Genomic DNA, 27,499 nt, shown 5'->3' with positions numbered 1-27,499 from the left:
ACTTGGACGCGTGTGATGGAGCATTGTCCTGCATGAAAATCATGTTTTTCTTACCTTGCAGACTTCTTCCTGTACCACTGCTTGAAGAAGGTGTCTTCCAGAAACTGGCAGTAGGACTGGGAGTTGAGCTTGACTCCATCCTCAACCCAAAAAGGCCCCACAAGCTCATCTTTGATGATACCAGCCCAAACCAGTACTCCACCTCCACCTTGCTGGCGTCTGAGTCGGACTGGAGCTCTCTGCCCTTTACCAATCCAGCCATCTGGCCCATCAAGACTCACTCTCATTTCATCAGTCCATAAAACCTTAGAAAAATCAGTCTTGAGATATTTCTTGGCCCAGTCTTGACGTTTCAGCTTGTGTGTCTTGTTCAGTGGTGGTCGTCTTTCAGCCCTTCTTACCTTGGCCATGTCTCTGAGTATTGCACACCTTGTGCTTTTGGGCACTCCAGTGATGTTGCAGCTCTGAAATATGGCCAAACTGGTGGCAAGTGGCATCTTGGCAGCTGCACGCTTGACTTTTCTCAGTTCATGGGCAGTTATTTTGCGCCTTGGTTTTTCCACACACTTCTTGCGACCCTGTTGACTATTTTGAATGAAACGCTTGATTGTTCGATGATCACGCTTCAGAAGCTCTGCAAGATATCTCACTATTTTTGACTTTTCTGAGCCTGTCAAGTCCTTCTTTTGACCCATTTTGCCAAAGGAAAGGAAGTTGCCTAATAATTATGCACACCTGATATAGGGTGTTGATGTCATTAGACCACACCCCTTCTCATTACAGAGATGCACATCACCTAATATGCTTAATTGGTAGTAGGCTTTCGAGCCTATACAGCTTGGAGTAAGACAACATGCATAAAGAGGATGATGTGGTCAAAATACTAATTTGCCTAATAATTCTGCACGTAGTGTATATATATATATATATATATATATACATATGTTCTGTCTGAGGCCATCACTACGGGGTGCTTACTATTTTTCTATTACATTCAATTTATAAACATTATGCAGTAATTTGAAGCTGCAAGCAGTCAGAAATGTGTCTGTTGGTGGATTTGGAACTGTGTATTACAAACAAAGCACCAAATTCTATAAAGGTATATTAAGAAAGTAATCAACACAGAATAATAAACTTATTGAAAGAGGTATTCTAGTTAGATCAAGTTGTCCCATATTCACAGGATAGGGGATAAGAATAGGATTGGTGGGGATCAACTGCTGGAACACCCACCACTCATGAGAACCAAGACTCTGTACCTCATGGGGAGCCTCAAAATTTATGGAGCAGCAGGTTTGGCATACAAACTACTCTATTCATTGCTATGGGACTGCCACAAATAGCCAAGAATAGTGACCAGTTATTCATGATAGTCCCACAGAAATGAATAGCACGGTTGTGCACATGAATAACCTGTTTCTTCGCTCAATTCGGGATACAGAGCCCTGTTCTTGCAATCATGGGGGTTGGGTCCTAGAAGTTAGACCCCCTCCGATCCAATAGATATCTGCAGAAGTTGATATAACTAGAATACCCTTTTATGTTTGTTTTTTTATTGTGTTAGATTTGTGTATTTTTTTATGATATACGTTCACAGAAATAGAATATTAATTTCCCATGCATTTGATGTTCTCACAGTATCAATAAAATTTTGGTTCCTTTACAAATATATTGTTTTTTTTCTTTTTTAAATACATTATATACCTACAAGGGGATTAACTGTTATGACTCCTTAGCATACTAGAAAATGTTAACCAAAATTGCAAACTACAGTAGTTGCTTGACACAAATAGGTTAGATTATGTGATCTAAATTTGATGGAAAGGTCTGAATATAGTATACGACTCTTTTGTCTATAGAAAGTTAAATAAATATCTAAGATTTGCTACTTCATTAGCAGGGTTAGGACAAACTGTGTCGGTGCCCAAGGCAGTGTTGTCAACATGATTGTTGAACAGGCAGCCATTCATTTAACTCCTCCTTGCATTTCTTCCCAGCAATCCACCGGGGTAGAACACATTATTCAGTGGCTACTAAAGTTCTGTAAATCAGTTTAAAAAAAATCTATTTGAGTCAGATTCTACCCAAATCAAAAGTTCTCCAGTTGACCTGAAAATTGATATATGATACTATGATGTCTCCTAGGGACCAAATTTTTCCCTTGTCTTTTTTTTCTCCCTAAACTGCCCTTTTGGGCTGTTTAATTCAATTACTCCAATAACAAATAATGTCAGAGTGACACTGCCATTTAGAGCTATGACACTGAGCCGTTGGATTTTTTATGCTTCTTAAAATTAAAATGTTCCAAAAATTGGCTCTTACTGGGGTAAATGATGTATAAATACACAGTGTTATCAGGGGAAACAGTGGCTTGTTCTGAACAAGTTGTTCAAAAATGAGGGCAGATAGTTGATCATGTTTATACATAAACACATGCTAGTTTCAGAAGTGACTTTTTCTGAGACAGCATCCTAAAATTATGCTTTAATGAGGGCAGAATGCCTGCCTGTATTTACATATTCATACACGGTAATATCAAAATAAGTAGTAGCTTATTCTGAACAAGTATTTTCGAAAATTCTGCCTTTATTTGGGTGCATCAGCAGTACTATGTGGATGTAGAAGGGGTAAGCTGTATAGGTGTAATAGCAGCAGCAATAGTGGTGGCAACAGTAGCAGCACAATATGGAAGAAATAAGGCAGTAAATGTGCAGTTGTGTAGGGGCAAGGCAGTATATGTGTAGCTGTGCAGGGGCAATGGTGGTTGCAGCAGAGGGATTAGCAGTTGCAGCCACCAAGGAACATACTGGCAGACAAACAGTACCCAAGTGTGTGAAAATCCGCACGGTTCCATGCTTTATACATTTTGTAAATGTGGGTGGCTAGAAAATGTGGAAGCTATTATTCTTCTGCCATCCCTTGTTAAATCAGCATGAGTGTTTGCTCTAAGATAAATATCTAGAGGATGCAACACGCACCCCTAATCAACTGCCACTGCCTGAGCTCAAAATAATGCATGCTCATTGCTGTGGTGGTCTGGAGCATGATGTAATCCTTTACACTGCTCAAATAGATGCTCCAGTATATGCAAGGTAGAAATCCAGAGAGTTTTAATGTTGCAGATCAAGCGGTACAATAGCAGACCATTCTGTTTCTGCAAGCCCAGGAGAGAATTCTTAGCCATGGAAGAAGAACAGGGATGCACAAACATTCTATTGGACATAGCCACTACCTTCTGTAAGCCACAATATTTTTTCATAAAGCATTGCACCACAAAATGTATCACGTGTGCCATGCCTTACATTCAGATATGTGCCATGTCTTACATTTAGACCATTTTCTACACCTAAACCAGGCGTCGGAAATTATGAATGAGACGGGCCTACTGGCCCATCCCTTTCCCCGCCCGCGTCACGCCCACCTATTTAGACCTGGCATGAGCAGGGAGAAATGGCAGATTGCGGCACAAAGGACCTTTGCACCGAAATCTGCACCAGAAATACGCCTAATTTACGCGTATTTCTGTTTCATAAATGACTGCCCTTGTGCCTCTAAGTGAACTACAGTGGAACTGTTTTTTGCAGTTTTCTAATACATAGTCGATGCATAACTTCACTGTCATATTCGTACTATATATCATCTAAGATAAAATGTGAAAGAACTTTCATACATTAAAAGGCCTTCATGAACATGTGTCTATTTAGTGAATGCTGTATGGTATATTTAGTGTACGGAGACCATTATCTGCAGAGTTTGGAACATATATTAATGGATACTATTATCTTTGTATCTTCCTTTCCTTCTATTTTTTTACAGTCATCCAAAAATTATAATTATTACTTAAAAAGACAAGCATCCTCTAAAATGAAAATGTAAAATAAACATTCTCTTATTAGTTCTGTAAGCTACCCCAAAGTCTATTTCCCATCCCCTTTCATCTTGACACCTTCATTTATTATTGTAGAAGCTAATGTGGCTGAAAGGAATTGAAAATTCAGAAGGGGGCTATGTATTTGTGATGTTATATTACTCTAATCAAAATATCTTATTAGGACCAGTTGCCTTGTTACAATCTTCTACAAGACTCCCTCAGTTATAATTACACAGGGTTACAATTTCAGAGGACATAGAAACAAGGATGTATTGATCAAAGTCAAAGCTGTAAACATGAGGTGAACTAGGTCCACAATAACTACTCAATTTGACAAAAATCAATTATATTTCTTTTCTATGACATACAGACGTGGACAAAATTGTTGGTACCCTTTGGTCAATGAAAGAAAAAGTCACAATGGTCACAGAAATAACTTTAATCTGACAAAAGTAATAATAAATTAAAATTCTATAAATGTTAACCAATGAAAGTCAGACATTGTTTTTCAACCATGCTTCAACAGAATTATGTAAAAAAATAAACTCATGAAACAGGCATGGACAAAAATGATGGTACCCCTAACTTAATATTTTGTTGCGCAACCTTTTGAGGCAATCACTGCAATCAAACGCTTCCTGTAACTGTCAATGAGACATCTGCACCTCTCAGCAGGTATTTTGGCCCACTCCTCATGAGCAAACTGCTCCAGTTGTGTCCGGTTTGAAGGGTGCCTTTTCCAGACTGCATGTTTCAGCTCCTTCCAAAGATGCTCAATAGGATTGAGGTCAGGGCTCATAGAAGGCCACTTTAGAATAGTCCAATTTTTTCCTCTTAGCCATTCTTGGGTGTTTTTAGCGGTGTGTTTTGGGTCATTGTCCTGTTGCAAGACCCATGACCTGCGACTGAGACCAAGCTTTCTGACACTGGCTAGTACATTTCTCTCTAGAATTCCTTGATAGTCTTGAGATTTCATTGTACCCTGCACAGATTCAAGACACCCTGTGCCAGACGCAGCAAAGCAGCCCCAGAACATAACAGAGCCTCCTCCATGTTTCACAGTAGGGACAGTGTTCTTTTCTTGATATGCTTCATTTTTTCGTCTGTGAACATACAGCTGATGTGCCTTGGCAAAAACTTCGATTTTTGTCTCATCTGTCCACAGGACATTCTCCCAGAAGCTTTGTGGCTTGTCAACATGTAGTTTGGCATATTCCAGTCTTGCTTTTTTATGATTCGTTTTCAACAATGGTGTCCTCCTTGGTCGTCTCCCATGTAGTCCACTTTGGCTCAAACAACGACGGATGGTGCGATCTGACACTGATGTTCCTTGAGCATGAAGTTCACCTTGAATCTCTTTAGAAGTCTTTCTAGGCTCTTTTGTTACCATTCGGATTATCCGTCTCTTAGATTTGTCATCAATTTTCCTCCTGCGGCCACGTCCAGGGAGGTTGGCTACAGTCCCATGGATCTTAAACTTATGAATAATATGTGCAACTGTACTCACAGGAACATCTAGTTGCTTGGAGATGGTCTTATAGCCTTTACCTTTAACATGCTTGTCTATAATTTTCTTTCTGATCTCTTGAGACAGCTCTTTCCTTTGCTTCCTCTGGTCCATGTCGAGTGTGGTACACACCATATCACCAAACAACACAGTGATTACCTGGAGCCATATATATAGGCCCAATGGCTGATTACAAGGTTGTAGACACCTGTGATGCTAATTAGTGGACACACCTTGAATTAACATGTCCCTTTGGTCACATTATGTTCTGTGTTTTCTAGGGGTACCATCATTTTTGTCCATGCCTGTTTCATGAGTTTATTTTTTTACATAATTCTGTTGAAGCATGGTTGAAAAACAATGTCTGACTTTCATTGGTTAACATTTATAGAATTTTAATTTATTATTACTTTTGTCAGATTAAAGTTATTTCTGTGACCATTGTGACTTTTTCTTTCATTGACCAAAGGGTACCAACAATTTTGTCCACGTCTGTATCTATTTTACATTACCCTGGTTATGTTAGTCAAGCCAGGAATGTTTTCTATTTTTCCTGAAAAAAAAAAAGAATGTGTTATTGGAATTATAAAGAACAAAAGATGCTGTGTGAGCCATTTTCCAGGTTTATGCAAAAAAATAGCGCCTACACAGTAAATATCTAGTGCTGCATTTGTAAGAGTAAACCCACAAAAAATGTGCTAGACTAAGGTATAAATAAGAACATAAATTTATTAGAAACATGCATAAAAACTGCCTAAAAAAACAAAAACACAAGTGTAGTGATACAGCAGTACTACAATGAACTATTTGAAGGTGAAATTAGAGCCAGGTGTTTTCCATCAAAGGGATGACAATCGGATGTGAGTGAGTGACTTGTTTTATTTAAAGGAAATGTGTCAGCAAAATTGCTTTCTGCCTGTTAAAACCCGAAAGTAACACTTATCTTTCTTTTATATTATTATTATTATTATTATTATTATTTTCTGATTGCAGATTTCTTTATTCTATTTGCTGAACTTGATTATGGGGGAGGCCATCTTGCCTGAGCGGTTCTTAACAGCATTTAGAAAATATTAAGAAAATTGCTTTATGGCAGCCCCATGGGCCATAGAAACAATAGTCTGGAGAGGACCCTATTAACTTCTATGGGAGTGTTTTATAGGTATGCTCTGTGACCTGTGCAGAGGTTTTTGTACAAGGAAAGAATAGATAAGCTCTGACAATCACCTATTGTGAATGGTGGATCATGTCTTATCTATACACAGAAGTGATATCATTACAGGCAGTATTAGACTGACAGTTAAGAAGGTAACAGCAGAAAAGTGATCTGTACAGACCAAGAAGTGGTGACTATTCATAGGCTTAGTGGCCTGTTTTTTTTGTTCAAATATATTGACATTAAAAATAGTCACCAAAAATTATTTTAAAATATGGTAAACGTAAAAATGTGATTTAAACAATGTTATTTTTTTATGAAACATTTTCTTTAAAGAAAGGGGATCTGCCAAAGTCTGATGGTGTATCATGGCACAAACAAAAGAGATTCTGAGGACCTCATAATAAGAGTTGTTACAAAACCATTGCAAAAGAGTTTGGATTCCACCATTCCGCAGTCACAGATTGTGTACAAATGGAGGTGTTATGAACCAGCAGGTGTGAACCCACTGTGCCACGTTTCCTACCTCCATTGTCTAAGTGAGCCCCTTGTTCTTCACAGTAGCCCTGATGGTGGGGATAGACTTTCCCGAGGGGGACACCAGGTCGCTACCTCTTGAGAAGGATTGACACATGAGGCAGCTGGTCCAGGCAGACCAGAAGGTACCAGAGCAAGGTACTAGAGGTACAGATGTAGTCCGCAGGCCGAGTCATAACCAGGAGCAACAGTGTAGGACCAAAGGATGAGGCAGAGGCGAAGTCAAACAAGCAATAGGTAAGGGCAGGCGGAGTCAAGGCAAGCAGGCAGGGATCAAACAGGTAGTGAAGTCCAGAAAAGCAAGCAAATATCAGGTACACAGAAACACGAGCCGAGAAATCAGCAACCTTCATAGGCTAAAGGAACTTGACGCTCAGGCACCTAGGAAGGGTGCTGAGCCACTAGCAGAAGGCTAGGATTAGTCAGCAAGGTCACATGAGCTAACCCATAAAACACAGGAAGTGATGTGCGCCAGCCCATAAGGAAGTGCTACAGTGAACAAGCAGCAAGCATGCTATGGCCAGGGCTGGAAGAAAACCGTGGAGCAGATTTCAGAACAAACAATGTCAGCAGGGAAAGAGCCCAGGACTGCAGTGGTGAATTGAAACACCGTCAGCAGGTCACCACTGAACACAAAGCCCGGGACCACGGCGTCAAGCAGGGGAACATTGGCGGACAGCAGCCACTGTTACAGGAGGAAATTTAAGACTAATATTTACCTCCCCAGGTGTGGTCGACCAAGACAGATCACTCCAAGAGCAAGGCGTGTTATAGTCTGCAAGGTCACAAAGGAACCCAAGGCCAGCTTTAAAAAACTAAAGGTATTTATCACATTAGTTGATATTCGTTTAATGGGGTGCATGACAGGTGTGCATGCAATGACATCACTGCGCTCACACGTGGTGAGCGCAGTGATGTCATTGCAGGTCATGCTGAATGAAGATAACCATGTTATAACAGAAAATAATAAAGTGAAGTTCTGGTCCCCATTGACTTTAATGGGGTCTGGGTTTGGGGTCAAGTTCGGGTCCCGAACCCGAACTTTGACCTGAAGTATGGCCTAACCTGGCAAACCCAAACTTCCACGTGTTCGCTCATCCCTAACTAGAAGTATTATGTTTTAAGAAATCTGTGGGATGAGGTGACGTTTTTATTGCTACCATTTTGGGGTACATACGACTTTTTGATTGATATTATGTTTTTTGTGAGGTGAGGTGACAAAAAAAGGCTGTTTTTGCATTTTTTATTTTTTTTTACACCGTTCACTTAATGGGGTAGATCATGTGATATTTCTGTAGAGCCAATTGCTATGGATGCGGCAATACCAAATATGTCTATTTTTTTTCCTTTTTTTTACATTTTACACAATAAGAGTCTTTTTAGAAAAAAATCATGTTTTTGTGTTGCAATTTTCATAGAGCCATATTTTTTTATTATCATTTTTTTGCAGGATGAGGTGCCATTTTTATTGCTGCACAGCAGTATACAGCACTGTACAGCCTCAGTGCAGGGCTGATCGAGGTCTATGGAAGACCCGCCACCTTCTGCACTCTCTCAGCCCCGGCAGCATATCGCTTCCTTGCTGTATACACGGCACTGACAGCAGGCCCCCTGCTCTGCAGCTGCACTATTAGCTTACAGCTGCCATCTCTGAAAGGATGTTCCAGAACGTCCATTCAGATATAAACCCGACCACCCAGGACGTTTATAGTCAATGGCGATTAGGAAGTGGTTAAAAGATTGTTGATTGGCTGCTCTGCAGTTTTTCAACAAGCTTTATTAAATGCTCGAACACCAGACTCGAAACCGAACTTTTGCAGCAAAGTTCGGGTTCGGGTCCGAGTACCCGAACTCGCTAAGTTCAGTACGGACCCGAACTTTGCAATTCAGGTTCACTCAACACTACTCATAACTTTTTTATAGTTATGTCTACAGAGATGTGTGGAGGCTCATTTTTTGCGGGACATTCTGTCGTTTTTGACATTACTATTTTGGGGTGTGTATGACTTGATCACTTTTTATTCAATTTTCTTGGGAGATACAGTGATGAAAAAGGCAAATCAGCCTTTTTTTATTGTTACGGTTACTCCCAGGCTAGCTGGAAGCTGGACCGCTTGGATAGTTTGGATCTCTGTTTAGGGAGAGAGAGAGGAGCCGCTTCGTCTCGATATCCAGAAGGATCCTGTAAATGTAGAACAATCCCACTAGCTATTTTACAGCTAGGATAATCTTTCCCCCACAAAACGAGGCGAGGCTACGATTTGAAGGTCAAACTAGGACTGACTGCCCTGGGGCATACAGCCTCTTTTATTTACAATCCACAAACATAGTACTGCCCACAGGGGTTTGAAATACAACCAATCAATCCGTACAATAAACACAGACACTCCCACGCAAAATCCTCCCCTCTGTCTGTGATAAGATTACTGAATACAATGGCGAATATAATTATCACAGGCAGAGAAATACAGTTTTATAAAACATATCACAGGAACCCCAAAACATGCAATAACCCCATAACAAGTATATCCTCAGAACCGGGGGATCTGGGTGAACCACATATTCGAAATTCACCCAGATCCGTTCAGTAGTCTGGAAGATACAGTTTTATGCCAGTTACACCGAAAATATACAAGTTATACAGAAAATAGTCACTAATAAATGTGTCCTTTGTTTGGTAGTTTCAAACTACTGAATGATGTCTCTGTGCACCAAATACCGGCGAGATGGCACCGTGTAGAAAAGTACAAACAGTGTCTGTGAGTTAAAATGGCCGCCATCCATTGTTCTCACCATGTGCTTCATCCATTCAGACTAACAGGGTAAATAACAGTTTTGTAACATTTATTTTTTTCTGTTACGCCATTCACCATATGGGCCAACTTTTTTATATTTAAATTGTATGGGTATTTTTGCATGCGGCGATGCCAATAATGTTATTTTTTGTTTGTTTGTTTGTTTATTTTTTTGGGGGGTGAATGTGAATTTTTTTTTCTAAACTTTTTTTTAGCTTTTTTTTTTTCCTGTTAGGTGCCCAAGTGGAGCACTAGTACAGGCTGCGGCTTATTATTAGAACAGGGGGGAAAGCGGACAAAGCTGTCTTCCTGCAAAGACACTGGAGCTTGTGGAGACACTTTGTGAAATAGGGGCTGTGTATGCCTGCAAGTAACCATGTTAAAGGGAGAGTCTAGTGGTGTGCAGTGCAGTCCTGGGGTACATGCTAAATGATGATCTACTCCATTTCTGTAGCTTTTTGTGAGGGAAGGGAACTCATTCCTGTGAGTGGAGGGGGAATGTGGGGTATTCTGGGGCCATGAGGGAATGTGGGGTATTCTGGGGCCATGAGGGTGCAGAACTGTGTGAGGATCTTTATGGGGAGTAAATCTGGGAGGCAGGTCCAAAATCAACAGAATGTAACTGTGTTGTTAGTACATTATTGCAAGATTTGGGGCCCCACTTTTGATTTTGCCCAGGGTCCTATTTTGTCTAAATCTGGCCCTCCCTGCATGGATGACAGTATGTGTATGTAAGAGTGCCTGCATGTATGACAGAGTGTGTATGTAAGAGTACAAGTGTGTGTAAAAGTGCCTGCATATGTGTGTATGTAAGAGTGCCTGCATGTGTACAAGTGTATCTATACGTAACAGTGACTACATGTGTGTGTGCGTATGTATGTAAGAGTGCCTGAATGTATACAAGTGTGTGTATGTAAAATTGCCTGCATATGTGTGTATGTAAGAGTGCCTGAATGTGTACAAGTGTGTGTATGTAAGAGTGCCTGCATATGTACAAGTGTGTGTATGTACAGTAAGAGTGCCTGCATGTGTAGAAGTGTGTGTACAGTTGTGGCCAAAAGTTTTGAGAATGACACAAATATTAGTTTTCACAAAGTTTGCTGCTAAACTGCTTTTAGATCTTTGTTTCAGTTGTTTCTGTGATGTAGTGAAATATAATTGCACGCACTTCATACGTTTCAAAGGCTTTTATTGACAATTACATGACATTTATGCAAAGAGTCAGTATTTGCAGTGTTGGCCCTTCTTTTTCAGGACCTCTGCAATTCGACTGGGCATGCTCTCAATCAACTTCTGGGCCAATTCCTGACTGATAGCAACCCATTCTTTCATAATCACTTCTTGGAGTTTGTCAGAATTAGTGAGTTTTTGTTTGTCCACCCGCCTCTTGAGGGTTGACCACAAGTTCTCAATGGGATTAAGATCTGGGGTGTTTTCAGGCCATGGACCCAAAATGTCAACTTTTTGGTCCCCTAGCCACTTAGTTATCACTTTTGCCTTATGGCACGGTGCTCCATCGTGCTGGAAAATGCATTGTTCTTCACCAAACTGTTGTTGTATTGTTGGAAGAAGTTGCTATTGGAGGGTGTTTTGGTACCATTCTTTATTCATGACTGTGTTTTTGGGCAAAATTGTGAGTGAGGGAGTCGTAGGGGGCGTAGACGAGGAAGCTCACGTGGAAGGGATCATCGTTTTTTAGGGGGTACCCCCAATCAAGGACAATCCAACCTACCACTCTCACAATACCCACTACGCAGCCGGGTCCAACAACCTCCAAACCCCTAGGCCCTCAAGTTGTTAATCTGTCTTCCCGTCTACTCAGCACCATCGAGACGCAGGTCCTCCAATTGGGCCTCTCTTTTGTCCCTACCCCTAGTTTCGATAGATTTGACACCATTAAGGACCTCAATTTATTCGTTCGGAAATTACGTTGGCATAAATTTTTCAAATCACAAGAGAGGAGACAGTGTCGTGAATTGGGCATCCCGGTTGAAATTCTATCAGACGTACACTTGCTCTTTGACCTTGATAAGGGGCCACCACAACACGACGGACTGTGTCCATTCACTGACCTTAAAATGAAAAATAATAAAATGCCTCCAGCATCCGCTGACCCATCTTGTATTGATGTATTCTTGGACCTGGTCTCACACCAGGTCGAAGAAATCAGGCCTTCACATTGCTCTAATGTTGACCGGGCCCAGGCCACCGTGATTTCCGATCTTGAGAGTGATCGGTCCATTGTAATCAAACCCTCGGATAAAGGGGGCAACACGGTGGTCATGGACCAAGGTCAGTATGGAGCAATGTGTGAGTCCCTATTGAACGATCCTTCCACTATGAGGTACTACCACGAGATCCATCCAATGAATTCAGATCTGAACTTAGATCTATTCTTGAAGAGGCCAAGTTGGCAAATCTCATCTCAGAGGAAGAATTCAAGTTTTTATTTCCCCCGTGCCCCCGCATGGCAACGTTCTATTGCCTCCCTAAATTGCATAAGGGGGTCAATCCACTCAGGGGACGACCCATAGTCTCTGGGGTGGATAACCTATGCCAAAATGCAGGGATTTACGTAGATAAAATTCTGGCCCCATTTGTGACTACACTACCATCTTACACTCGTGACACGACAGACCTTCTGAAACGGTTGGAGGGCATTTACATAGAGGCGAATAGCCTATTGGCCAGTATAGATGTGGAGGCACTCTACTCTAGCATTCCACATCCACTAGGCCTCAAGGCCGTCGAACATTTTCTGAGTAGTCGAGGTCGTCAGTATCGCGCCCACAGTCTGTTCATTCTCCGTCTGTTGGAGTTCACGCTTACTCACAACGTGTTCTCCTTCAACGGCAGGATCTACCACCAGCTCAGGGGCACCACGATGGGGAGCCCCTGTGCCCCATCGTATGCTAATTTGTTCCTGGGCTGGTGGGAAGAAACCCTGGTGTTTACAGACACCGGATCCGCACTTCTGGATTCTGTGGGACTGTGGGCGCGATACATTGACGACATCTTCATCATCTGGAACAGTGATGAAGCATCCTTCTGCTCTTTGGTGAAAGCGCTGAACATCAACAATATAGGCCTTCGCTTCACCAGCGAGAATAACTCTGTTCAGTTACCATTCTTGGACGTCCTTATCTCCAAAACAGCGGAGGGAGAACTGACCACGACGGTGTATAGGAAGCCCAGCTCAACCAACAACTTGCTTAGGTGGGAAAGCAGTCACCCGCTCCCGCTTAAGAAAGGCATCCCAAAAGGCCAGTACCTCCGCCTTAGGAGAAATTGTTCCTCCAAAAAGGAATTTATTCGTCAGGCTGCGGATTTGCGTCTGAGATTCCTTCAGAGGGGATACCCTGATAGGATATTGCGATTGGCTTTCAGAGCAGCACTCCAGGCAGACCGTACAGACCTCCTAATTCCAAAATCCCATCAGGAGCAGACGGGTAATCCTATCCGCCTGATCAGCACCTTTAACCGTGCAGCACCTGAAATTCGCAATATCCTGTCCCAAAATTGGGGTGTCCTCATGATGGATCCAGATCTTAGAGAGGTCCTAGGACCCTACCCTAATATCACATATCGCAGGGGCCGTAACCTCCGTGACAGATTGGTCTCAAGTGAATTTATACCGCCCGTACCCGCAGGAACTGCCTGGTTGCAGTCGAACATCAAAGGCTGTTACAGATGCAGTGGGTGCATTGCATGCAGCCATCTGCAAACAGGCAGGACCTTTTGCAGTAATAACACCGGCAAGGTCTACACTATTAACCATTTTATCAATTGTAAGACCCGGGGGGTGATTTACCGCCTAGCCTGCGAATGCGTCAAGGAATATGTTGGTAAGACCATCCGAGAGTTTCGCAGGCGGGTGGGTGAACACCTCAACGACATCTCAAAGAGTAAGGACACGCCTATAGCCAATCACATCCGTACCCATCACAACGGCACTGCCCATGTGACTTTCATGGGCATTGACCGGGTCCTCCCGCCACGTCGCGGAGGCGATTGGGACCGGCTAATTCTTCAGCGTGAACTCCGCTGGATTTTTTACCTGAAATCCATGACACCACTGGGGCTCAATGAACAGCTTAATTTTAGCTGCTTTCTGTGAACAATTTATGACATCATATCGGTCTTATTGTGCAGCCCCTCTGTTTTCATGGATTTTTTGACTCTTTTCTCAATATGATGTAATTTTATTCATCTAGTCACAATTACTCCTTGTCCTGTGGGCCTCCTGATCTCTCTGCCGGCTCTCTGGCATAGCATATGGGCCTCCCTGCTTTGTTTTTCCTCCCAATTAAGCTCTGAGGCTGAGAGCATCTCTCTCTCCCCTTTGTCTTTGAGACCGCTGACACGCAGGTCTCACACTAGGAAGCCAGACCCGCCCCCAGTTGTTTTACCTTTCCCCTCCTCCTCTTCTGCGTGTGCTCGCGGCGCCTACGGCTGGCGTCTGCGTTCCACGTGCGTTCCACCGGACTCCGCCTCTCCTTCTGGGGTGCGTCCGACGTGGCGGCATGTGGAGCGCACACGCCCCCCTCGACGCTGCGCTCCAGCGCACGCAGACTTGCGGTCACATGTTCCAGCCCTCCCGGTCCCCATGTGACACCCGGAGGGGGCGTGCCTGTGAAAGGGCGCGTTCTGGCTCCCCATTTAAACGGCACTTCTCAAGTCTAACAGTGCTGACAGCCCCTTATTGCATACCCTCGATTTGGGCCCCACAGTGACCGCATTCTGCCGTTCTGGCACATGTGTCTGGACAGCCCACTGGCCATCCAGCATTTGCGGTCCCACCTGTAGGATTTTTTTGATGGTCCAGTCCCACTGGCCTGGCCATTGTACCCGGAGTATAAACAGGCCCCACTGGACCTTTTCTGCAGTTCTAAACAGGTATTTTTTTCTGTTTCACTGCTATAAGCTCCCACTGCTGTGGCTGGTCCCTGCCACAGGCCTAGCTAACAGCATCTTTTCGCCTCTCAGGCACAAAGTGCCTGCTAGCCCCTTTTTTTCACGTCCCCTGATGAGTTATTTAAACTGAAACGTGACACGTCGGGACATTGCTAGGGCTTATTAGGGACACCGGCCCTACCAGGGCTAGGTATCCGGACGGGGTCGCTCCTTGCGGAGCAAGCACTCCGTATAGGTAGGTAGGGTATAATAGCCCCTCCCCCTTCACTAGGGACACATTAGGGAATAAGCTTCCCGACCCTGCCTACCGTCCAATACCTTCGGTATTATCCTCACTGCACGCAGTTCTTTAACCAGCACCAGCACCCGCCGTGAACCGGACTCCGTACCTGTGACCGCATTACCCAGGTTCCACCTACAGAGATCGGCCCACTCATCAACCATCCGGGTGAGAACGTTCCATTTCTTGACATTGGTGTTCATTTCGTGCAATTGTGTTTGGCCCTTCCGGGCCTGTCTACTTAATATTTATATGTTTCTCTTTTTTTGTGCCATTTTTTCTAATTGATTATCATTAAATGCTAAGTTTTAATCCCTTTGATCCCCTCAATGGATCAGGCTATATAACAAAATTGTGAGTGAGCCCACTCCCTTGGACGAGAAGCAACCCCACACATGAATGGTCGCAGGATGCTTTACTGTTGGCATGACACAGGACTGATGGTAGCGCTCACCTTTTCTTCTCCGGACAAGCCTTTTTCCTGATGTCCCAAACAATCGGAAAGAGGCTTCATCGGAGAATATGAATTTGCCCCAGTCCTTAGCAGTCCATTCACCATATTTTCTGCAGAAGATCAATCTGTCCCTGATGTTTTTTTTGGAGAGAAGTGGCTTCTTTGCTGCCCTTCTTGACACCAGTCCATCTTCCAAAAGTCTTCGCCTCACTGTGCGTGCAGATGCGCTCACACCTGCCTGCTGCCATTCCTGAGCAAGCTCTGCACTGGTGGCACTCTGATCCCGCAGCTGAATCCTCTTTAGGAGACGATCCTGGCGCTTGCTGGACTTTCTTGGACGCCCTGAAGCCTTCTTAACAAGAATTTAACCTCTTTCCTTGAAGTTCTTGATGATCCTATAAATTGTTGATTGAGGTGCAATCTTAGTAGCCATAATATCCTTGCCTGTGAAGCCATTTTTATGCAACGCAATGATGGCTGCACGCATTTCTTTGCAGGTCACCATGGTTAACAATGGAAGAACAATGATTTCAAGCATCACCCTCCTTTTAACAGTTCAAGTCTGCCATTTTAACCCAATCAGCCTGACATAATGATCTCCAGCCTTGTGCTCGTCAACATTCTCACCTGAGTTAACAAGACAATTACTGAAATGATCTCAGCAGGTCCTTTAATGACAGCAATGAAATGCAGTGGAAAGTTTTTTTTGGGATTAAGTTAATTTTCATGGCAAAGAAGGACTATGCAATTCATCTGATCACTCTTCATAACATTCTGGAGTATATGCAAATTGCTATTATAAAAACTTAAGCAGCAACTTTTCCAATTTCCAATATTTATGTAATTCTCAAAATTCTGGCCACGACTGTATGTAATAGTGCCTACTTGTATAGAGGTGAGGCACATTCTTTGCATAGGGGCCCTCTGTAGTCTGTGTCCGCCCCTGAGAGGGATGACTACTGACTATCCACATCGTTAGACCCTCGCTATAAGTCAAAAATGGGTGCATTTTTTAGAACTGAGAGGGATCCAAAAATGTATTACTATAGATACATGCTGTGTAGTCAGTTGGTTGCTGCCTATGAGCGCCATCTGCCAGGAAGGTCTCTATGCTCACACTCCACTCCTATGACTGGTGGGGATACACGCATGCAGCTGTATTTGTCTGGCTGCTAGGGATGAGCAAACCAGTGGAAGTTAAGGTTCGCCGGGTTCGACTGAACTTCAGGTCAAAGTTCGAGTTTGGGACCAAACTTGACCCCGAACCCGGACCCCAAAGTCAATGGGGACCACTTATTGAGCGCAGTGATGTCACCGCAGGTCCTTCTATATTTACTCAGCAGGACCTGCGATTACGTCACTGCGCTCACTATGTGGTGAGCACAGTGACGTAATCTCAGGTTCTTTTGCAGGTCCTGCAGAAAAAAGAAAGAGGATACCGGCTGCGCGATCAAGTGGATGAGGTGAGTTTTTTAAATTATTTTTAACCCCTCAATGGCCATTTTATTTTGCATTCTTTCTTAAGAATTTCTATTATTTTCCGTTATAAGCATGTTATAATGGAAAATAATACCTGAACAGCGAACCTGAACTTCAGTGAAAAAGTCTGGGTTTGGGTCCAGGTCCCAGTTCGGCTTCGCTCCACCCTACTGGCCACTCCTCGGCATATTTGCCGGATTGCAGCTGGATCGCCACCAGCCCCCATTATAGTGAATGGGGCAGAAACGAATGCCGGCAGCTCATGGCTGCACCCAGCAGGGACGAATCTGACAGCTTGCTTGATCTGTTTCACGTAAATGTGAAAACAGGCCCTAGGGTGGGCTCACACCAGCATTTTGCTGATTTTCAGCCTTCCATCCGATGGATCCGCCTGCCTATTCTTTAAAATGGAAACAAACGTTTCTGTTTTATTTAACCTAGACCTCAATGGAGGACGGATGTCATTGTATTGACATCCGTTTGCTCCAATTCCGTCCAATCCCTCATAATAAAATGTATTTCTAAAATGGCAGTGCATCCCTCATTTCCCCCAGAAGATACTTTATGAAGAAATATATGCTCTTCCCGCATTACTTCATTATATTCTTGTTAGCGTATACTATTACAGACAATTTTGCCTCAAGATGAATATTGAGAGATGGGGGCAATTTTTGTTGGAATCCAGATGGTTGTGTTTGCTGTTATGGTTTAGATTACTCTGTATAAAAATATAATACAAACAGGAGATGAAGAGCTAAAAACACAGTAAAAAAAATAATAAGCCACACAGGGAACAAAATACAGCAATTAAACAATGACTTATTAAAACCAACTTATTAGTAGTATTAATGTATTCAGTTCGGTTCACAAACCTGGTAACAATATCCCCACAGAGCCCAGAACCTCCAAGCTTTGCTCAGTGATATTCACAATACCGTTGAACTGTATAACTGGTTAATCATAAGGAAATCGCAGGCCTGCTTCATAAATCTTATGTTGCGCTCCAAGGTTCAGTGAGTCCCAAAGCATTGACATTTGGAATATTCTTTTCTAGCGATTGTTTATCATAGCTTCTAGACTCATGTGCAATACCATTCTCTAATTATAGAGAGAGTCTGAAAACATTAAGGTTTATTCATCAGTCTCTCTCATGCCATCGTTTAGCAGAAATACTCATGAAGTGCAAAAATATTTGCTGAAAAGTGTATTTATGGTTAAAAAAATGGTTATTTGATTTATAATGAAAAAGAAGTCAGCCGTGTACTGCGAAGCAAAGAGCTACATCCACAAGACTGTTGTGTAATTTATAAGACGATTTTAGTTTTTTATGCCATTTAATAGTATTCTTGATAAATGTAGTGAATTACTGTATATGATTCTTTTCACACAGCTGTTCTCGCTCAGTGTGAACTCATATAATACCTTTTTTTTTAATAAGCCAATATTACAATTTTACACAGACTCAAATATTTCATCAATTTTAAGCCTGCTATATGCTCAGAATGGTAATGGTTATCCAGTTCGGCAGTCATAGGCGTCTATTGGGCCCTACAGTATTTCTGCATCCCTCTTTTGCATTGAGAATATGCAGACTTACTTTTCATACAGTACATAATTGTGGAAAATTCCATAAGATGTCTTATTACACCGATATTATACTTGCCTCAAGAGGAATATATCCCCTATTGTACTGTACTGAAGAACCATCAGTTACACATGGAGTACTAATGGCTCCATAGTAATAAACTGTAAGGGAATGGCCGCACATGGTGCATATGCTACTGGTTTTCTGCAGAGAAAAATTCAGTAGAAAATCCACAGCATTTACAGTAGCTGCATAGTGGATGAGATTTTATAAAATTTCACCCCCCTCCCCCATGCTTCATAAATAGGCACATAAAGTCCAGATTTTACATCTACAGAATGCTCATTTATGCTGTGGATTTCCATCCTGGATTTCACCCTTTGCAATGCAGATTTTTGCAGAAGATTCGTTGCTGACTTGTAGACATACCCTATGGACAATGATATAATGAGGCCGGTAAAGAACGCTCCATGTGTCACACAGGTTAAGGCCTCTTTCACATGACCGTATGGCTTTCTCAGTGTTTTGCGGTCCATTTTTCACTGATCTGTTTTTTAGTTTTTTGTTTCCATTGTGTTTCTGTTTCTGTTACGTTTCTTTGTATGGTATATACAGTATACAGTAATTACATAGAAAAAATTGGGCCGGGCATAAAATTCTCAATAGATGGTTCCGCAAAAACGGAACGGATACGGAAGACATACGGATGCAGTTCCGTATGTGTTCGTTTTTTTTTGCGGACCCGTTGACTTGAATGGAGCCACGGAACGTGATTTGTGGGCAATAATAGGACATGTTCTATCTTTCAACTGAACGGAAATACGGAAACGGAATGCATATAGAGTACATTCAGTTTTGTTTTTTGCGGAACCATTGAAATGGCCCGTATACGGAATGCAAAAAACGGCCCGTAAATGAAAAAAAATAAGCGTTTGTGTGAAAGAGGCCTAAGTATGTCCTGTGGCACTGCGAGCACAAAGAAATGCAACTGGTAACAGGATGATTTTAAAGTGTAAATGTTGTTACAAGTAATTTTTAGAATAAGCTGCCATGTGTACATGTGGAATAAGACCAGTTCTGGCCATTATATAACGTGTATCTGGCTTTTTCTCCCTGTTTTCTCTCTGCAGTCAGTTTATTCCTGAGTTGGTGGCCAGAGACTAATTGGTTTCATATCTGTCCAGACACAGGACATGGATAAACAGGATAAACAGCTACCTAACGCTCTGTAGCACACAATCAGAAGTAGCAGCATTAATAGAGGACATTATACAGCAGAATTAAGTCGCTTAAATACAGGGATGGTTTTAAACAAAATGTGGCCCAGCAGGGGCATACATAGAAATCATGGGGCCCCATAGCAAAACTCAGAATTGGGCCCCTCTTAAAAAAAACTACGGGCTCATGCACATAAACGTCTTTTTGTCCGCATCCAATCCACATTTTTTTGCGGGTCGGATACGGAATGCAGACAGACAGTGTCCGTGTTTTGCGGACCGCAAAAACAGCTATGGCCATGTGCATGAGCCCTTTTAAGAACAATATGGGCACATTTTATGTGCGTTGTGTTTATGTTCACTTGAAGCATCTAACAGGTTAAGATGGCAAAACTGGCGCTAACTCCAGTGCTGCTAGATTCAGCAATGTATAGCTGACACCAACAGCTGATGGCACAGGCTCAACTTTTGAGCCTATGCCATCACTTCAATAACATCTACATAGCAGAGCAAGTGTATGTGTGTGCGTATATACATATATATATATATATATATATATTCGGGATTCGCTCTGGTAGACAGGAAAAGCGGACGCAGTATAGAGGCAAAGACCAGTTTGTAACTCAAAAACTTCAGTGCTTTATTCACACTTATGGCAACAAAACAGTATGACAGTCCATTTGCAGTTTTGGTGTCCGTTCACACTTAGACATTTCATACCTCAAAAACTGTCTTTTATCCTGGGTGTTAATCCACACCCGGTCGGCATAGCACAGGACAGAGCAGTCCTCCCGGATTCAGGTCTCCAGCCTGGCACAAGGCTCAGATCCCACAGAGATTGCCAGAGCTCGAAATGTCAGAGATCATCACCACCACCTGACACTGCGTGCAGTGATGGGGAAGACAGCACTAAATCCTCTGGGGCACTCTCTAGTATGGGGATCACCAGCCAGATGGTGGTTGAGGTGCTCTTGATGGTATAGGAGTTTAGGTTTTTTTTGAGCCTGGGACCCCCGTTGTTCGTGATGCCAGTACCGTAAGGTGAAAATGAAGTTAGTAGAAAGGATGAGGAGTCAATTGTAGTAAACAACAGAACTTTTACTAAATCACTTGTCTTCAGGTAGTCAGTACAGTTCATGTAAATGGCAAAGCAATAATCCAAATATAGGTTCAGCTGTATTCCTTGTAACAGGCTGGGCAATGATAAATTGAGGAGTTTTCCCTCTTTCTATATCTGTATATATTGTGTCCACACTCTAGCACTCAGGTACTGAATATAATAAACTTCTTACTGATCAGTAGCAATCCACAGGGCGGCTCCCTAATGGCAGGCATCAGTCTTCTGCTCCATTCTTTGTAAACTACTCACAGAATTCCACCCAAATCTAAAACGTAGCCTTTATTTAAATTCAAAAATTATCCCACAATTGATATATAAAAATAAAAAAAATACTATTCCACAATACATTATGGGACAATATCGTAGGCATGGTAGTGGTGGTCAAATGGGAGCCTTTCCCTGATTCTTACCCTATACTACCGTATATAGCTGTGCCTATAGAACAGAATAGCCGCCCCAATAGGGGCGATCCCGTATTCAGGAACCTCCTAGGATGGCCCTGAATACGGATTATAGAGGCAGACCAAGATAAGGTGCCATAGAACGGGTCTAGTCAATGACCTACTCTAAATACACAAAATAATGAAAATGTTGTCAATACCGATTGGTCATTCGGCAAAAAATAATAATATGGTTGGGCTAGTGAGCCAACACAAACCCCCCCCCACACTTAGTGCTGGTAAAAGAATATAGGTATGTTGATATAGGATACAAATTAGATATTACTCAACCAATTATTGTCAAAATTAAAGGTACTTGCGTGCCCCATATGTTTAACCCAAAGTGTTAGAGAGGGTAGCCAGCCAGTGTGGTTGCTGCTCGGTACCATAAGCGGGCCGCTTTGACATATTGTCTGTGTCACATCGTCAGTCTGTATGGTGGAGGGCCATTAGTATACACATTAGTATATATACATACACACTATTGACCCAGTGTAAACTCACTGTGTCGCCCTTCCTTCCACCCTGCAGCACATGTTGCTCTGGTAGATAGGGTAAGCGGGTGCAGTACAGAGGCAAAATACAAGTTCTTAACTCAAAACGTCAGTATTTATTCACACTTGAGACAATTGCACAAAACAGCACGAAAATTTTCAGTCTTGGTGTTAATTCACACACAATGGAAAGTTCATATAACACAAGTCACTTTGCTGCCAGTTCTGCCTCCTGTAGTCCACAGCAGGTTTTAGGGGGCCTGTTTTCCCAGCATGCTGCTTCCAGCCCTCCAGCACAGCACAAAGCCTCAGATCCCAAAAACAGAGGCATCTCTGCTGAGCCCAGCTGCCTATTTAAGGACAGCCAGGTGCTGCCAAAACCCGGAACGGCACTCAAATTCTGGTCCAGTATTTGACCTCACAAGCCCAGGCGCACATGCTGGAAGGAAAATGTCTGCCTTGCCAGAGACAAACCCCTCACTGTGTCACATACCCCTCCCCCCCCTTTGTTCATCCCTGAAGGGGTAGACACACGCCAGACAATGCACCCGGAACAGGGCATCCGCGTTTCTCTGCAACCAGCCTACTCTGTGTTTTACCGAGAAATTAAAGATCTGCAGAGACAAAAAACATCTGTTGACCCGGTTATTCCTGTCTTTGGTCTGGCTCATCCACTTGAGAGGGTAGTGGTCAGTCACTAAGTGGAACTTTCTCCCCAACAAATAGTAGCAGAGAGACTCGAGTGCCCACTTGATAGCCAGGCATTCTCTATCCACTATACTGTACCTGGTGTGGGTATTCACTCAGGTAGTTAGGATACGCAGTACAGAGGCAAAATACAAGTTCGTAATTCAAACTTAAGTGTTTATTCACACATGATGCCAAAAACAAAACGTCACTTTTGCAGTGTTAGTATTACTTCACACCCAATGGCAAGTTAATAAAACAAAAGTCACCTTGGTGGCAGTTCTGCCTCAGAAAGTTCAAATACAGGCTTTAGGCGGCCTGTTCCCCTGACACACGGGTCTCTGCTCTCCAGCCCAGCACAGGCCTCAGATCCCAGCACACAGACCTCCTGAGCTCCACTGTCAGATGGAGGCAATCCTCTTCACCTGGCAGTGCTGGCTGGTTTTTATGCCTGGCAAAACCCAGTCTGGAACATGGGGAGTAGTCACCCACCCAGCACTTTGACTACTCCCAGTAATAGCCATCCTGGATCAGCTATTACAGCCATGCTTAGTACCAAGGTGTCAAACAGCCACTGCCGCTGACACATAAAAAGCAGTTTCTACTCCACCGAGGCCAGGAACCTCAGTGAAACCATACCTATCATCCACAATGATTCCTTGTACCTTTTTACACTGGTTTCAGATGGGGTGAGCTTGCAGCTTAGGAAGACAACAGGATGCTCCTCCCCGTTGACTTCCTGAGACAGTACAGCACTGAGGCCTACTTCGGAGGCATTCGTTTGTACCACGAACTCCCTCTTGAAGTCGGGAGTCACCAAAACCGGTGACCCACACAGGGCCGACTTCAAAGCGGCAAAAGCCTCTTCCACCCGATTATCCCAGCAAACCATCACTGATTTTCATCCCTTCAAGAGCCCTGTCCAGGGCGTGGCTAGAGTAGCAAGGTTGGGAACAAACCTCATGTAATAGCCCACCATTTCCAGCAATTACTTTATGTGACTAGTGGTGGCAGGTAGGGGCCATTTCCGTATCGCCTCTATTTTGTTTACTTGGGATTCGATGACTCCACGCCCAATAACATACTCCAGGAACTTAATCTCTTCTATGGCACATTTTGTTGGGGTGCGGTAAGGCCAGCTATCTGAAGCGAGTCCAATACAGCCTGCACTTTGGGTAGGTGACTTTCCCAGTCGGTACTGTGGATGACAATATCGTACAGGTAAGCCGAAGCGTACCAGGCAATCCCCATCCCCCTGCACTATCACCACACAGCCGACCCGCTAAGCCACGTCCACCGGCCCATTAGGCCACGCCCCCTGCAACCAACAGGAAAAGCAGGACATCTAGCAGGAACTATGATTTTGTGTGTATAGATAGATAGATAGATAGTTTATGCAACATGCCAGACCTGCAGGGTATAGCGATAGTGAGGTGACGGTTATGGGCAATCGAGGCTTACTCACTTTTTAGAGGGGTACCCTGGGCAGGCATGCGGCAGTGAAGGAGAGGTAGACACAAGTTCCTCTGGGGCACACTCTGGATGTAGGGACCAGGCCTGATGGTGTGTGAGGTGCCCTGGATGTTGCAAGTATTTTGAGTGCCTGAGGTACGGTCCCTTTAAGAATCGTGACGCCAGTGCCTGTAACAGTGGCACACCGATTTGTAGGAGTATTAATAGAGTACACAGATGGTAAACCAAACGTTGCTTTACTTTGGAAGAACAGTCCAACTTTGTACAGACAGTTGCAGTTCATAATGATGCAGTCCCTTATAGCACAAATGCACAGCAAGTTCACTTTACAATATGGCAGGCATAAATCTTGCAAGATACTTGGAGGGTAAACAGTTAATGCTTCGCAGTACTATGCTGCACTATCCCTTCAGCTATTCTAGCTGGCTGGATCCCAAGGCCCGGATGCCTAATTGCTGGCTTGAATCCTTGGTGTATAAAATCTTCCTCCATATTGACCCTTGCTTTATATTTAAGTACCTCTGCCCCTCAGCTTACTTCTCTGCTGGGTTGGAAGGTGGCTGCAGGTTGCTCCCAGGAGGTAGATTCCTCTTCTGGGGTGACTCTACTGAGCTAAGCTTAGCCTCAGGAGCTTCAGGCTGACTAGGTGGCACTTCTAGTCCCCTGGCATACACTGACTCTCCCTTGTCTGGGCCTACCTATATATACTTAGGGCTCTCTAGCTCCCTCTAACGTCTGGGAGGCTAAACTACACCCTGACAGGCCTGACACCCAGATAATACAGGGAAATGCACATTAACCCCTTAGTGACCACCCATACGTGTTTTTACGGCGGTCACTAAGGGGCCTTAGGCTGGGCTGCCGCGTTTTTACGGCGGCCCGGTCTAAGCGCTGCACGGCTCCCCCGTGCAGCGGGGAGCACGGATCCGGCTCTCACATGAGAGCCGGGACCCTGCTCTAACAGCCCGGACCGGCAGGAGTGCCGATCCGGGCTGTTTAACCCTTTACATGCCGGGCGCAATGGCGCCCGCTGCATGTAAAGTGGTGACAGAGGGAGCGGACTTTCTCTGTCTCCCATCAGCACCCCGAAAATAAGATCGCGGGGTGCTGATGTGTTCGGAAGCTTACCTTGCTTCCGTTCAGGGCCCCGAGCCTGTCTTCAGTTATTTCCAGCAGGCCGTGCCTCTCTGGCGCCACCTGCTGGTAAAGGTTTGAATAGCATCGCTATTGAAATGCTATTGAAATGTAATGCCTTATAGAGATAATGCATTACATTTTAAAAGCAATCAAAATACTGTATATTATAGTCCCCTTGTGGGACTTTTAAGTAGTAAAAAAATAAATAAATAATAATACACATTTATTAAATAAAAAAAATTCCATAAAATAAAAAAATATGCTTTTTTTTTCATTGAAAATACGCTTTTCAATGAAAAAAATTGCAAAAAGAAAATATCCCCCATATGTTTGGTATTGCCGCGTCCGTAACGACCCGGACTACATAAATATTACATAAATTATCCCCTATGGTGAACGCCGTAAAAAATAAAAATAAAAAAAAAGACAGAATTTCTAATTTATTCTTAGTTTCCACCGAAAAAAACGTAATAACAAGCGATCAAGAAGCGACATTTACTCCAAAATGATACCAATGAAAAATACCTTGTCCCTCAAAAATCAAGCCCTCACACAACTCCATAGAAAAAGAAAAAAAAAAGTTATGGGTCTTGTGAAGTGGCAATGCAAAATCATTTTTTTTGGTTAATAAAAGGGGTTTTATTGGAAAAAAAAGTAGTAAAACGTAAATAAAAATTATAAGTATTTAGTATCACTGTAATCGTACTGACCCAGAGAATAAAGATATTATGTTATTTGTACCGAAAAATGAACGCCGTAAAATTTATAATGTAAAAACGCAGTGGCAGTATTGCTATTTTCCCCATCTCCCTCCCAGAAACAGTTAATAAAAGTTAATCAGAAAGTTATGTGTACCCAAAAATGGTTCCATTAAAAACTACAACTTGTCCCGTAAAAAACAAGCCCTCATAAAGCTATATAGACTAAAAAATAAAAAAGTTATAGCTCTTGGAACGCGACGATGAAAAAAGGAAGAAAAACGCTTGGTCATAAAGGCCCAAACAGGCCTGGTCACTAAGGGGTTAAATATCACATTAATGCAATAAACATATTAACCCTTGTGTAGTGCCCACCTTTACCTAGTGGGACACTAAACTTATATATGTATATATATATATATATATATATATATATATATACATATATATATATATATACACACACACACATACCTTTACCTTGGAGTGCTGCCTGCTTTTTGGATTATACATTTTATACATATATATATATATATATATATATATATATATATATATATCGTCCACATGGGTGAATAATCTTTTTTCTATTTTCATCTAATGAGAGTGCTGCTCTTTTGCTCTATATGTATATATATATATATATATATATATATATATATTTATGCACAAAATATAACACACTTGTTTAATATATTTATATGTTTATATACACTGCGGTCCGCAATGCATGGGCACTGACCGTGTGTGCATTAATATGTATATATGTGTGTATGTATTTATATCTATGTGTGTGTATGTATTTATGTCTAAGGGTCCATTCACACATCCGTGTGTGTTTTGCGGATCCGCAAAACACGGACAGCGGCAATGTGCATTCTGCATTTTGCGGACCGCACATTGCCGGCACTAAGAGAATATGCCTATTCTTGTCCGCTATTGCGGACAAGAATAGGACATGTTCTATATTTTCAGGATCGGAATTGCGGACCCGGAAGTGCGGGTCCGCAATTCTGGATCTGGGACGCACGTTGTGCGGCCCCATAGAAATGTATGGGTCCGCAATTCCGTTCCGCAAAATGCAGAATGGAATTGCAGATGTGTGAATGGAGCCCAAGTATGTGTACATATAAATAAATATATATATATATATATTTACACACGTGTATGTGTGTGTATACATTGCAATGCATAGGCGCAGACAGTGTGTCCACTGTCTGCAGACATGAACCCATTCATTTAAATGGGGTCTGCAATCTGCATCCGACAGTACTTTTTTGCAGTGCTGGGGCATAGACAGAAAACCCATGGATGCACTCCATAGGTTTCCGATATGTGCTTCCATTCCAGACCACACCGTTTCTTTCGGATTTCAGACCCATCACTTGATACGGTGCGCTCACGGCTGGTGCCTGTATATTGCAGACCCCCTGTTCGCTGGCCGGGCACAGGCAGGCTAAGGTCATGTGTATGAGGCCTAAAGCCATACCTCCTTCCAGTATCCGGCAGGACAGTCCTGGATTTCAGTGGCGTGTCCTGGTACGGGGGAGGTATGTCGAAAATGGATCAGTTTTGCCCTAATACATTCTGAATGGAAAAGGATCCACTCAGAATGCATCAGTTTGCCTCCGATCAGTCACCATTCCGCTTTG

The sequence above is a fragment of the Bufo gargarizans genome, chromosome 1, assembly GCF_014858855.1.
Source record: "Bufo gargarizans isolate SCDJY-AF-19 chromosome 1, ASM1485885v1, whole genome shotgun sequence".
NCBI lineage: Eukaryota > Metazoa > Chordata > Amphibia > Anura > Bufonidae > Bufo > Bufo gargarizans.
The sequence above is the reverse complement of the archived record's forward strand: the minus strand, read 5'-3'. Positions refer to the sequence as shown.